General features: G+C 34.2%; 1 long non-coding RNA gene across 1 annotated transcript; it reads left to right on the top strand.

Moving 5' to 3' along the window:
• The first annotated feature begins 11,638 nt into the window (after positions 1 to 11,638).
• On the top strand, positions 11,639 to 12,327 carry LOC110906155. The gene is made up of 2 exons (XR_002573704.2): positions 11,639 to 11,864; positions 12,152 to 12,327. It is a non-coding gene; the product is annotated as an uncharacterized LOC110906155 (long non-coding RNA).
• Positions 12,328 to 12,967: the final 640 nt, after the last annotated feature.

Genomic DNA, 12,967 nt, shown 5'->3' with positions numbered 1-12,967 from the left:
TAAGCTAGATGCAAAATACAAAAGGCTCTAATATAAGAATGTATAATATTATATGATACAATCTATTTTGTAATTTTGCCAATGTATAATATTATATGATACAGTCTATTTTGTAATTTTGCCACTGTCGTGGGCTGCAGATATTCTTTCCAGGCCGGCTTAGCTTGTGCCCTGACCTGGATCGTGACATCTAGCTGATGGGCTTTGTGTAATTAAAAGCGTAACTCGGGATGAAATAGTTCCCATTGATACAAAGTCATACCTTGAGTGGACATGACTAAAATCGACTACCTGGATTTCGAGAGGTCCAAGAAGTTCTGATCATTGCTTGTCTACCACACGAGCAATACACAAATGTCATCGGTGAAAAAAATAGGGTTTTTGGGTGATGATGACGTCGATATAGGATTGGGAGGATGGTTCGATGATGGGGTTTATAGTTAAAGGTACTAAAGAAGATGAGTTTGATGTCTAGACACGAAAGGAGTTAAAATGACTCTTTTGCCTATCGCGTGAATAGCACGTGATGCCACTTAACTCCAAAAACTATCTAGGTTTGCAATAAAGGACGAAACATGAAATAAAAAATAAACGTAAAGGACATCGAATGTTATTTTTATACATTAAGAAAGTGCAATGTAGTTTTATGGAAACATAAGGACATTATTTGTAATTTTATTCATTTTTAAACACCAAGAGTTTTATATATAACCTCGTATCTAGTTATATCTTACTATGATACCCTTCCTCTTGTCCATTTCGTATGTTACAATTTCGGATTTAAGTTTTTATCTACCCCTAGTAGGGCATTAATAATACTTTTAATAGAATATTATACTTTAAAACATATACATTACTTTCACAACATGTGTATTTTATTTGCTAGACCACGTCCAAGACTTGGCATATCATACCTAGACGCGTTGACTTGGCATTTATCAGTTTGCTATATAATAAAACAACATCGTATAATCTTTGATCATACTTAGGTTGAAAAATTCTCCTTGGTGTTAAGAAAATGAAGTCCTTTGACTTCATTCTGTGCTTCACTATTCTAATTTTGGCACTCGTTCTAGTTTCTTATGCGGGAAGAGCTTATCCACCCCAAACGCACAATCGAGAAGGTATGTTATATATTCAAACATATAGTTAAAACACATACACAATATATACATAGAGGTGAGTTCATTTCTGGATAGTCCTTAATTAACCTATTATGCTTACATAAAATTATAAAGAAAAACATTTGTGTAATGGATCAAGATACTCATTGAGAAACCAATATAATTATATATAGACCAGACAATAACCCAATTGAAGACGATTCTTTTGGTTTAAGAATTTTCATAGTTTGGCTCAAACAAATGTCTCTTATATTGAATGTGCTCTGTGCACGTGTTGTATATGCATTGACCGATGATTGGATGTGTTTTTGTGTGCAGCTGTTGAAGCAGTAGAGGGTCCATATGGAACGTATTATAAAAATGACCGTAAAGGCGCTTGGGGAGGGTGGGAAGGCTGGCCCTAAGGTTGCGACTTCAAGTGGGGTGGCTGTCTCATTAGTGATATTGTTTGTGTTAAATGTTGCAAGCAACATAACAATGATGGCAAACAGGCAACATAACAATGATGGCAATTTGATATTTATGTTTATATATTGAATGCTAATTAGTAAATGATGTTTTAAGTTTGCGATCACTATATATTCATAATCAATTAAATAATACATTTTTAGTTACAACAAACATTAACATATAGGATATATAGGGGATGAATAATGAACCCCAAATATGGAGGTTTTACTTAGGTTTTTATTTTATTTTATATAATTAGGGGTATGGGGGTATGAGGATGTGGACTCCGATGTAGGAGTGAAAATGAATAATATCTCATATCTTCCTTATAATTTTAACTAGAATTAGCACACATTGCAATACGGCAGGTTTTGGTACAAACAATGACAATTTATAAACACAATATATTCAAAGTCTAATTACTCTTATAAAAATACAATAAAACACAACACACTTAAAGACAAACTACTATTATAAACACTTTTAAAAAGATACAACGTCAACAATTTTTCTTTCAATACTACATGACTAAACCTAATGCGCCTAACCTATGCTAATGCATCTTCGTGACAAAACTAGTTATCACGTCTTCGTTAAGCCGTTGGTCGTCCAACTGGTCTAGTCGTTCAGTTTGGTTTTAGACCCCAGTCTTCCTTCGTTGGTTGGTTTCATTTTGTACCCCGACCTTCCTTATTTTTCCAAAAACACCGTAGGTTGATTTTTGTTCAGCCTTACAATTCTGGCCTTTTGGCCCCACAAACCTGAACCGATTGCCAGTGCGGGTTCTCAGACCCACATTGAACTCCATAAATAGGCACAGAGGAAACACAGTTGAAATGTAGAAACCCTACCAGTGGGATAAAATAATAGCTTTCTAAAGAAGTCGGGAATCAAAAACTGCAACATGATATAAGGAAAACAATAAATCATCACGCACACTTAAACATAGCTAGCTAACTATGTTACAAACTGAAATAAACAAGTATAGAAACATCAAACTGTTCAAACAAAGAATCTAGACCGCTACGACATATGCACAACATAACAATTGATGGTTGTATGCATGAACAACCATATCAAAGTGTTCTAAGAAGCCAAACTGTTGAGAATTGACACGACTATCACATATAACACAATCACATCACCAGGTCGAATGACTCGCCAAGATACATATTATCTCAAGCTTATAAATACGCCATGGCTGCATAGTTAACGACGACAACGTGAAAGGAAAATAAAGCACATGATCTAGTCAACAATGCACCAGATATGCATAAACAACCATGACCCTCAACAAAACACTTAAATAACAAAGCTCAAAGGTGTAGGATGGGGGCAACATAAAATACCAAGTCAAATCCTCACCAACATCCCAACTTTGGCTCTTAGAAGAAGTCTGTTTTTAACAACTTAGTCGGACTGAGTTAAACATCAGCCAACAACAACCGAATAGGACCAACAAAGAGCATGTAAATAATATTGCACACCCAAATTGTGACATTTGTGCCATTTCGACCATCGTACAAATACGAATCCAATGAAATATTGTGTTTCATTCTTGGAATTTGTATAAATACGTGTATCATTTGCACATGTCAATTCTTGTTCGATTTCAAGCTTTAAATCACTTTCTGGAAAGTTATACGCAAACTGATGCGTAAACGTAATCAGTTTAACGCGAAAAACACTCTGGAACAGTGACATAGGCTTAACATACCTTAAATAACCTTTACATAACTTAGAAATAAGTTTCGGAGGGTTTGGTGTGTCGAAAACAAGTTTATTCGATCGCAGGGACTATTTGCGTCAAACTGCGAAACTATGCCGATTCGTATGGCAACGAACATTCCGGAAATTGATCATAAGCTAAACATACCCTAAATATCCTTTACATAGCTTAGAAATAGGCTTTGAGGGGTTCGTTATGCGAAAATATGCTTATTTGATCAATATGGACTAAAAGCATCAAACAGTGCATAAGTTTGCATTTACGCGCATATCTTACGCTCTGAACATATCCGGACATCCAAAAATTTTTGTAATCATTAAAATATTTTATTTTAGTGATTTGGAATGCAAAAATACCATTCATCGTGTAATTTGGATCGTTTTTGCGTCCGTTCGAGTCTTCGTCGTAATTAACCGAATAACGCAATCGTACGACCAAACGAACCGACATCCGAGATGTTTTCAAGCATATTTCATGTTCCTTATGCTTTAACTTCATCGTAGAGCTTTGAAATGGGGCTAACGGGGCTTAAACGTATCAAAAATCAAGTTTTTAGCATGCAGGGACCAAAACTGTTAAAACTGAAAACTTTCTGGCTGACAGGCCAGGAGAGTCGCGACAGAATCCCTGTCACTTGCCACGTGTCGCCTGAGATTCACTTTTTCAGCAACCAGCTTGAATTTCAGGAACTTTAATGCAATTTTCTCAATACAATGGACTTGTTTTGAGTTCCCACTGTATTAGAAACCATGTTCCACAAGGTGTATGACCAAGATTGATCCTCATAACACTTGGAATGATCTTGTTAATCCAAACTTACTATAAATAGACTTGGGTTTTTCACTTCATTCCTCACAAATTGAATCAATTCTGCTCTAAGTTGAAGCTAAGGCTTCATACCTGAGTATTTTGGTTCAATTCTTCCTAGCTTGGACCTTTTGTAAGCTTCTTTCATGCTTGTTTATGCTTTTCAAGCATGAAAGTCAAACAGTGTTTGACTTTCTGCTTTGACCACGATTTGGTCAAGTCAAAGTTCAATCGAACTTTACAACGTGAGCGTAATCACGATGGTTATAGTCCCTTATGACTATACCTACTGATTACCACGTCGATTAGTCGAAGTGACGAGTCAAAGTTTCGGTCAAAATACGTGTTTATGCGTATTTTGCAACGAAGCTATTTTCGGGTATCAAAACACTTTGTTTTGATATCAAACCTGTTTTCTAACTTAGTTAAACATGTTTTAACATGTTTAACTCGTCACTTTTAGTCTAGTGCTTGTTTAGGGTCGTAAGTCAAGCGGTCTTGACAACCGCTTAGACTTTCGAACCCGACCCATTTGGTCGATCGTAAGGATCCGACCAAGCATGTTTTGTGACCATAGTTGTATAGGGAATAACCTTCCGAGGTTATACCTTATGGTCACTTAGTTTAATTAGTTGTATGATAGGTAGTTTATATGCCTTAGGTAAAATGACCAAAATGCCCTTTTCATGCATAATTGGATTTTAAGCATATGTAACTTAAGTTTTGTCACCTAAACTGATTATGCAACATATTTAAACATGTTAGGGCATATAATACTTGTCATAGGACTAGTTAGGCATCTCGAACGACGCGTTAAAGTAGCGTAAGCTACCTTAATGGGTCGTAACGGCTCGTAAGCACTTAGGATAGTTTCCGATTTAGAATGTAGGCTTTGTTAAACCATATCACATGAGTTCCAATACTCATTTGGTTTACGAAACCTCATTCTACCCGATCCTCCGATTTAGGTGTCGATTAATTAACTTAGCGATCCGATTACTAGGTACTACTTGATTTCCGTGGTTTGCCCGAGCTTTGTTAAGTTCATTTAATCGAGGATACTTTGCAATTCAATGTGAGTACATAGTTCCCCTCTTTTACCGTTTTCGAATGTTTTGGGGTGATTCATATGTGCTAAACGATTTTCAAGCTTTCGAAACAAATGCTATGGTTTATATTAAACACAAAGATTTCTATAATGTGAACGAACTTGTTGGGGCGTTGGTCGAAAGACATTGAATGACATTCATTAAATATTTTTAAGCCGACCAGTAGTACGTTATGGTACCATAGGATATTATGATACCATAGGATCTGACAAATCCCGTTATCGGACTTTCACCATGGTTATAGGGGTAATGTGGGTAACGACAGAACCTGAAAATTGTTAACTTACCCTTTGGTGGTTTGTTAATACAAGTTGAACGATTAGGACGAGTCACACAGGTTTGAATGTATTCAATAAAATGACCAAAAGTTAGTTTTCACTATCTGAACATGAACCACTGGAACTATTGAACTATGTGAACTATTGAACCACTGGAACTATTGATCTATATGAACTATTTGAACTACTTGAACCACTAGAACTATGTGATCTATGTGAACTATTGAACCACTGGAACTATTGATCCATGTGAACTTTGTGAACTATGTGAACTATTAAACCACTGGAACTATTGATCTATGTGAACTATTTGAACTATTTGAACGATTGAAATTATTTGAACTATTGAACGATTGGATTATTGTAAGTGATTTGATAACGGGACGGGTGTAATGTGTCAAAAGCATGGTGGATACGCCGCTGGTACTTCCTATATACAAGTGCTTTTAACACATTACATGTCGTTGCGTTATTTAGTTCACTTGGACGAGAAATTTTTAAACAAAGACACGCAACGATGTTTACTAAATGATATAAACCATACGAGCTTTATTACGAGAACGATTTACAATTTGGATATAAACCATACAATGTTTACTTTCAAACGACGATTTACTACTTGATTTACAAAGACAAATGTTTTCAGTTAAGATTCATGGCTACAATGGTTTTGGTTTATACATATATCAACTTGTAAAAGTTGATAGAAACATACTGCAATATCAATCTCTTTTGTTTTCAAGGTATACACTCAACAACTCTTGTAGTTGGACGAGGTATTGCAATATGAACTCAAGGCCATGAATCTGACACACTCACAAAACCTATGTACTCGCCGGCATTTTTATGCTGACGTACTTTCACATATGTTTCAGGTGCCATAGTTTGATGATGTTTGATGATGATTATGATGCATGCTCACATAGGGATGGACGAGGCCTTAGTGACTTAATAACAATGAAAGACAATTGTTCATGTTTTGTTTCTGATTTCAATACAATGTAATAAACTTAATTCAATAAAACGAAACTTCAAATCTATGTGTTGTGAAACAATGATTCTGTTATGACACTCCCCGACGTTTCCGCCGCGGTTTATTGTTTTAACGCGGTCGGGGTGTGACACAAATGGCCATAATCAACATCAAAACAACCATAGAACAAAGCTCATAAGCAATAGATGGCTGTACTTTAAGTTACCAAGCCAAGTCCAAAGTAACATCATAGCTAATGGTCTCAGATGAGCCATAAGTCATCTTCATCGGCCCAACAAACAAACATTACAAAGACTAATAACAATTGTAAAACGACAAAATATCTCCGATGAAGATTATCTTTATACCTTCACAGAACCTTAAAAGGAACAACCAAACAAAAGAATGTTTAAGCAATAGACGACAACAATTTAGGTTACCAAGCCCAAAGGTACATGATAGATTGTTTTGAACCACTTAGGCTAAGTGACTTGTACATTAGCCAACAACAACAGAACCCAAATGGCCATAATTAGCATAAAACAACCATAAAACAAAGCTCATAACCAATAGACGACGGCGACATAAGTTACCAAGCTTAGACCAAAGCAACACCATAGCCATTGGTCTCCGATGAGCCATAAACCATTTTCATCGACCCAACAAAAAAACGTCACAAGGACAAACAACAGCTGTAAAACCACAAAGGATCTTCGGTGAACATTATCGTTACACTAGCACCGACCCTTAAAAATCTCAAAAAGGTCTCATCCAAACATCTGAAACCAACTGTAAACCAAAATCAAGGTTAAACAACAACATCAAATGTTCAATAATGAGACCTGATTAACATAAAAAAACACATGCACTGACAAATCGTTCACAGGGACACAAACCCCAGACTAGAAAATCAAAAATCAAACGACGAATCTTAAGTCCATGTCTTCAACGATGGAAGAATACCCCCCCCCCCCAAAAAAAAAACCAGAGCATGAGACAGCAAATCATTAAAACTAAGACAAACCCCAACATTAAACTCTAAAAAGAACCTTCTAAGCGTCAAACGTTATTTCTAACCACGCCAAAAGACGTAAAAATCGAAATGAAGACAACGGCAACAAGAATATACCTGTAAACATCACGTATGCCAACGATCGAAGCATGTCCGGCCATTTGTCAAAGAGACGATGGGAGTTCGTTGTTCGTAGAGAGAGAAAGAGAGGGAGAGTGGAAACTTAAAAGTGAAGTAAAATATCACTAAAACACACGCTTAAATACCCACTAAAGAAAACAACTTACAAAGCCCAAAAGTAGGGGAGACTGTAACATTCATAAAAAACGGGTCTTAGAAAACCCGACTCGTTTGTAAACCGGATCCTAAACAAAGTTACACCTTTTGCTTTCTTTTTAAATTATTGTTAAAGTTCATATCACAACTTTAAATTCCAAACTTGATTAATTTCGAAAGTGTTTTGGTAACACAAAATGATAAGATTCGGTAATGAGGATCCTTAGATTTATTTCGAAAGAGTTAAGTGTGTTGTCGTAGAATTTGGGGCAAAATAGTCGGTAGCTTAATTTGGGACGAGGTTTTTTCACACAAACCTTAGTTTGTCGGAAAACTTTAGGTGCCGACTTTTTGCCACAATTTTGCGACAAATGATGTTGTTGCAAGAACAATGGTTTTCTAGTAGTTAATAACAAAAGTAAACAAACTGATCTCAAACATCAAATTTGGAAATCAAGATCGGTTAATGTTCTGATTACAAGAAAAAATAAAATATATTTGGTCACCGGGATATTTGATGTTCCGTTACCATACAAAACTTTGTATTGAACACATAACATAGTCTATATAAAAATAAAATAAAACTCTAATACAAGAAACCATAAAGTTATTGTACTGTTTAACAAGTTACAAGTTACTAATCTAAGAGCATTCTCATCCACTTCATCAAAACTTGTGAGGGTGAGTTTTTATATTGTAAAGGGTATAAAAAGTAGTTGTGAGTGGAGGAGAGAGAAAATGTTACTGTTCATCTGTATATTTGGGGGGACACTGTTCACACAGTATAATTTTTTTAATATATATTGAAAGTGGTTGTGAGTGAAGAAAAAAGAAAAATGTGATGATAATATTATTTAATTGAAAAGGAGAGAGAAAAAGTATTTGTTTTTAGTGGAAATATATTGATATAGGAGTTGTTTTTTAGTGGAATGTATGTATAATTTGATGGATTGGATGAGAATGCTCTAAGTCTACACTCTATAATACTTTCGATTTATTATATTCCATATTTGCACAAGAAATCAAGCATTGCTGTATTGGAGGTATATGTCGACGACTAATCATATTACTTATTAGTTAAGACATTTTTATGTTGGTACGCATTGTTAGGCTTTCATTTACACCTTGTGATATCTTTACACATATAAAAATACAAGTCATAAACTATTCAATGCCACAAATCATTCATCAATCATCACCAATACCTATTCTCGATTTCTATGGGTGGATGTGTAAGATCGACTAGTGACACATTACCAACCTTCTTTAATGATAACTACCCCTCCGAAAAAAATACCCTCAATCAAACACACCTTATGATTCAAAATATATATAAGGCACTAGAGATGCGCATGGGCCGGTTTGTCTAAAACAATAACCATAACCACGATGTCGGTTAATGGATAAGCATAATCATAACTGATCGGTTATGGTGGTTATGGTTAATTGGTTTTAATGGTTATAGCGGGTCGGTTGTGGGTTGTTAACCGTGTATTTAGCCTAGCTAAAAATAACTTAATTTTTAACATGGAATAAATTGTTATTGCATATTTGTATATATTAGTATATTGCGTTGTATGAAAAATACATATAATCTATAATATTAATATCAATTATTACCGAATACTCAAAGAAAGTGTTAAGATATATTACATAAATTCAAATAAACAATCATATATTAAAAAAATAGTGAAAAGTCTTAAATCCTACAAAAGATTTATTATATGTCGGTTCGGGTCGGATCGGATATGGTGGGTATGAAAACATTGATAACCATAACTGACCTGCTATTTTTGGTTTTCAGAAAAACCATTAACCGATCCACCGGTTTTTGATTTGGTTCGGTTTTTTGATTCGGTTTTGTCGGTTAATTCGGTTATGGTTTGGTTTTTTGCACCCACCCCTGTAAAGCACTATAAACTTCCACGTTTTCTTTTCTCTTGAAACCATGTTCAAATATCTTGTGGCTCATCGCTCACTTGTTTGCATACTTGAATAAATATAAGAAAAACTCCGTTAAAATATATTAATTCATCCCAACTAAATATTTCTATCATGAGCCCACATAACCACACGTAAAGTTTGATTTGTGAACTAGACGAGTTCAAGCTCGAGTTTCCATCTCGGTAGATTAGAGGATTTCGAGCCGAACCAAGCCAAGTTGATTGTATATTTTTTAGTTTGAGCCTGAGCCAATTAACTTAGGATAGACACGTGAACAACTCTAGAACAAATGCAAAACAAAAATAAAAAACACTCTTACCTAAAATATTTTTCTCTCTTTCGTTCTATTTCGGTTTCATTGTCTTTGGAAAATATTTACTTTTTATCGATCTTCTCATAGTTACCTTTAATGTTTTTTTGTAGCTTTTAGGCGGTCTACATGACTTTTAGGTAGCTTCTGAAACCTCTTTTGAAAATAGGTGATCCGCTAGTTTGACTAGCGGATGTGGGGATGATTTGGCAAAGTTCCAGTAGGCGATGGCGAGATGGCAAAAAGTGTAGAATTCACTAGTAGGAGTAGTAGATGTGTTGGTGACGGGATCCTCCCGTTTGACCAATGGATAACAATACCCAATTAGGCTTTAGTGTATGTGTAAGTGTTTAAGTGGCTGTTTGGTAGCCTCTGAATGGTCATTAAGAGGCTACCTTTTAATGGAACCATTAAGAATTTTACCAATGAGAAGGTAGAAGAATGTGACATGTGATGATTTACCATTCAGAGGTTACCTCTTAACCATTCAGACTTGAGGTTACATCTTATTCATTAAGAGGTTTTAAACCATTAAGATGTAGCATCTGAATGGTTATTAAGAGGCTACCAAATAGCCCCTTAATGTTTTAATAATATGTTTGTATATATAAAAAACCGGTTCGGGATCTGAAATAGATTATAAACAAACCTAATACCGACAATGAAACAGAGAAAAAACGTTTTCAAACTAACCTAGAAAGTTGACTTACGCTAGTAAATATTAAAGTACAATTCTGATGATTATATGTGTTAACAAGTTCTTTTGTACAGGAACTTTTACCTGTTTTATTATACAATATATTAATATATCTCACTTTGGTGAGGATATATGAGTCGGAGATCGATTTCGTATAATTTAACAGCCATTACCCGAATCATATATGTTTTAAATACCGAAAATTTTGTTAATCAATCTTATATCTTCTCCAATACTTGAATACCCTTCCAGTTGTCCATTTTGTATGTTTCAAATTTCGTTTTCATGTTGAATTTAGGTTTTATGTACCCCTACTCAGGTATTAAATTTTATTTTGAATAAATAATCATACTTTAAAAGATATACATTTACACCCCTACTCAGGTATTAAATTTTATTTTGAAAAATAATCATACTTTAAAACATATACATTAATTGCATGGGGAGAGTTATATTGAGAACGCTAAATATTGTGAAAACCGTATGAACGAATGAAAAAACCAATCAAATTCAATTTTTTTATAATATAAACCTCACTGTAAATAAAATACAACATTAGAAAAAGAATTTATTTAAATAATTAAAAATCACTCTCAATAAGTTATTTATATATGTGTAAATGGCAAACTTACATATGTGTAAATGACAAAGTTACACATGTGTAAATTTTCTTTATTTACGAATATATGTAAATTTAAACGTGTAAATTTAATTTCTAATATTGTATTCGAATAATAATGATAAGTTTAATAAGAAATTTTGAATTTGAATTGTTTTTGATCAAGTTCTCGTGATTTTTTTCATTCGTTCTCACAGTTCTCGCAATATTTAGCGTTTTCATTTAAACCATCCTCTTTAAAGCATACATTAGTTTCAAAAAACGTATGCTTTATTTGCTAGACCACGTCCATTATTTTCTTTTTGTGATCATTACTGACCAAGACTTCCATATCATATGACTTGGTATTTATCTGCTTTGCTATATAAATAAAACAAATATCAAATAATCTGTGATCATACTTAGGTGGAAGAATTTCGTCGGTGTTAAGAAAATGAAGTCCTTTGACTTCATTATGTGCTTCACTGTTCTTTTGGCCCTTGTTCTAGTTTCTTCTGCCGGAAGAACTTATCCACCCAAAACTGAGAATTCAAAAGGTACGTTATATTTAGTTATTCTTTACCAATATATGCATATATAGAGGTGGGTTCATTTCAGTATAGTCTTTTAGCCTTTTATGCTCACATCAGATCAAAAAGAAAAACATATATACAACATTCTTTGTGTAATAGATCGAGATACTTATTTAGAAACCGGTTATTGGGACAATAACCTAGCTAAAGACAATTCATTTGGTTTGACAACTTTCATAGTTTGGCTCAAACAAATATATATTATTTAGAGTGTGTGTATGTATATTGAATGTGTTGTATGTAATTTGCAGGTGCTGAAGGACAACAGGGTACATATACTTATAATAACCATAACAGCGGTTGGGGAGGGTGGGGAGGGTGGCCCTAAGATTGCAACTTCATATTTGTGTAGTGATATGATATTGTTTGGGTGGTTGTTACAGGCAACATAATAATTATGGCAATTTGATATTTGTGTTAAGTTGAATGTAAAATTCCAAATTTGTCCCCAAAATTCCAAAGAGGCTTAAATTCCAAATTCTAGATTTACCCCTAAAAGTGTCTGAAGTTGAATGTAAAATTCCAAATTTGTCCCCAAAAGATCAATTTATAGTAGTATAGATGTTTTTCTACCTAAGACCCAGAAAACAAATTATAAAAAGTAGAATTTTATTTTTGAGGTAGGTGTGGATTCTCAAATAACATCAATTTGAACTCACAAATTTTTTTATTAATATACATCATAAGTGAACCATTGGTTGCTCGTTTCTATGAAAAAGTAAAATAAAATGTTAATACAACTTTTGCAATTGTAAGGTTTGTCGCCATCTTACAACTCTTATACGAGTGAGATTTTACTAGATACTTTTATTTGTTTGTTTATGACGTTGTCAGAGTAATGACCGGGCGAAAGGTTGTAAAAGAGAGATAAGACCAACAAATAGCTCCATTTGTTTATATTAGTTAGTTGAGTCATGGATGGGATCCCATTATTAATAGCTCTCGTCCAATTCGACCTATTGACATGCCAAGATCAATGGGCTAACCTTATTATGGGAGGAGCACCTAACAAGAAATCATAATAAAAGGTGTAGAAAAAAAAAAAAACATTTCCGGATTCGAAATAG

The sequence above is a fragment of the Helianthus annuus genome, chromosome 14 (assembly GCF_002127325.2).
Source record: "Helianthus annuus cultivar XRQ/B chromosome 14, HanXRQr2.0-SUNRISE, whole genome shotgun sequence".
Taxonomy (NCBI): domain Eukaryota; kingdom Viridiplantae; phylum Streptophyta; class Magnoliopsida; order Asterales; family Asteraceae; genus Helianthus; species Helianthus annuus.
This window is presented reverse-complemented; position numbering and strand designations above follow the sequence as displayed.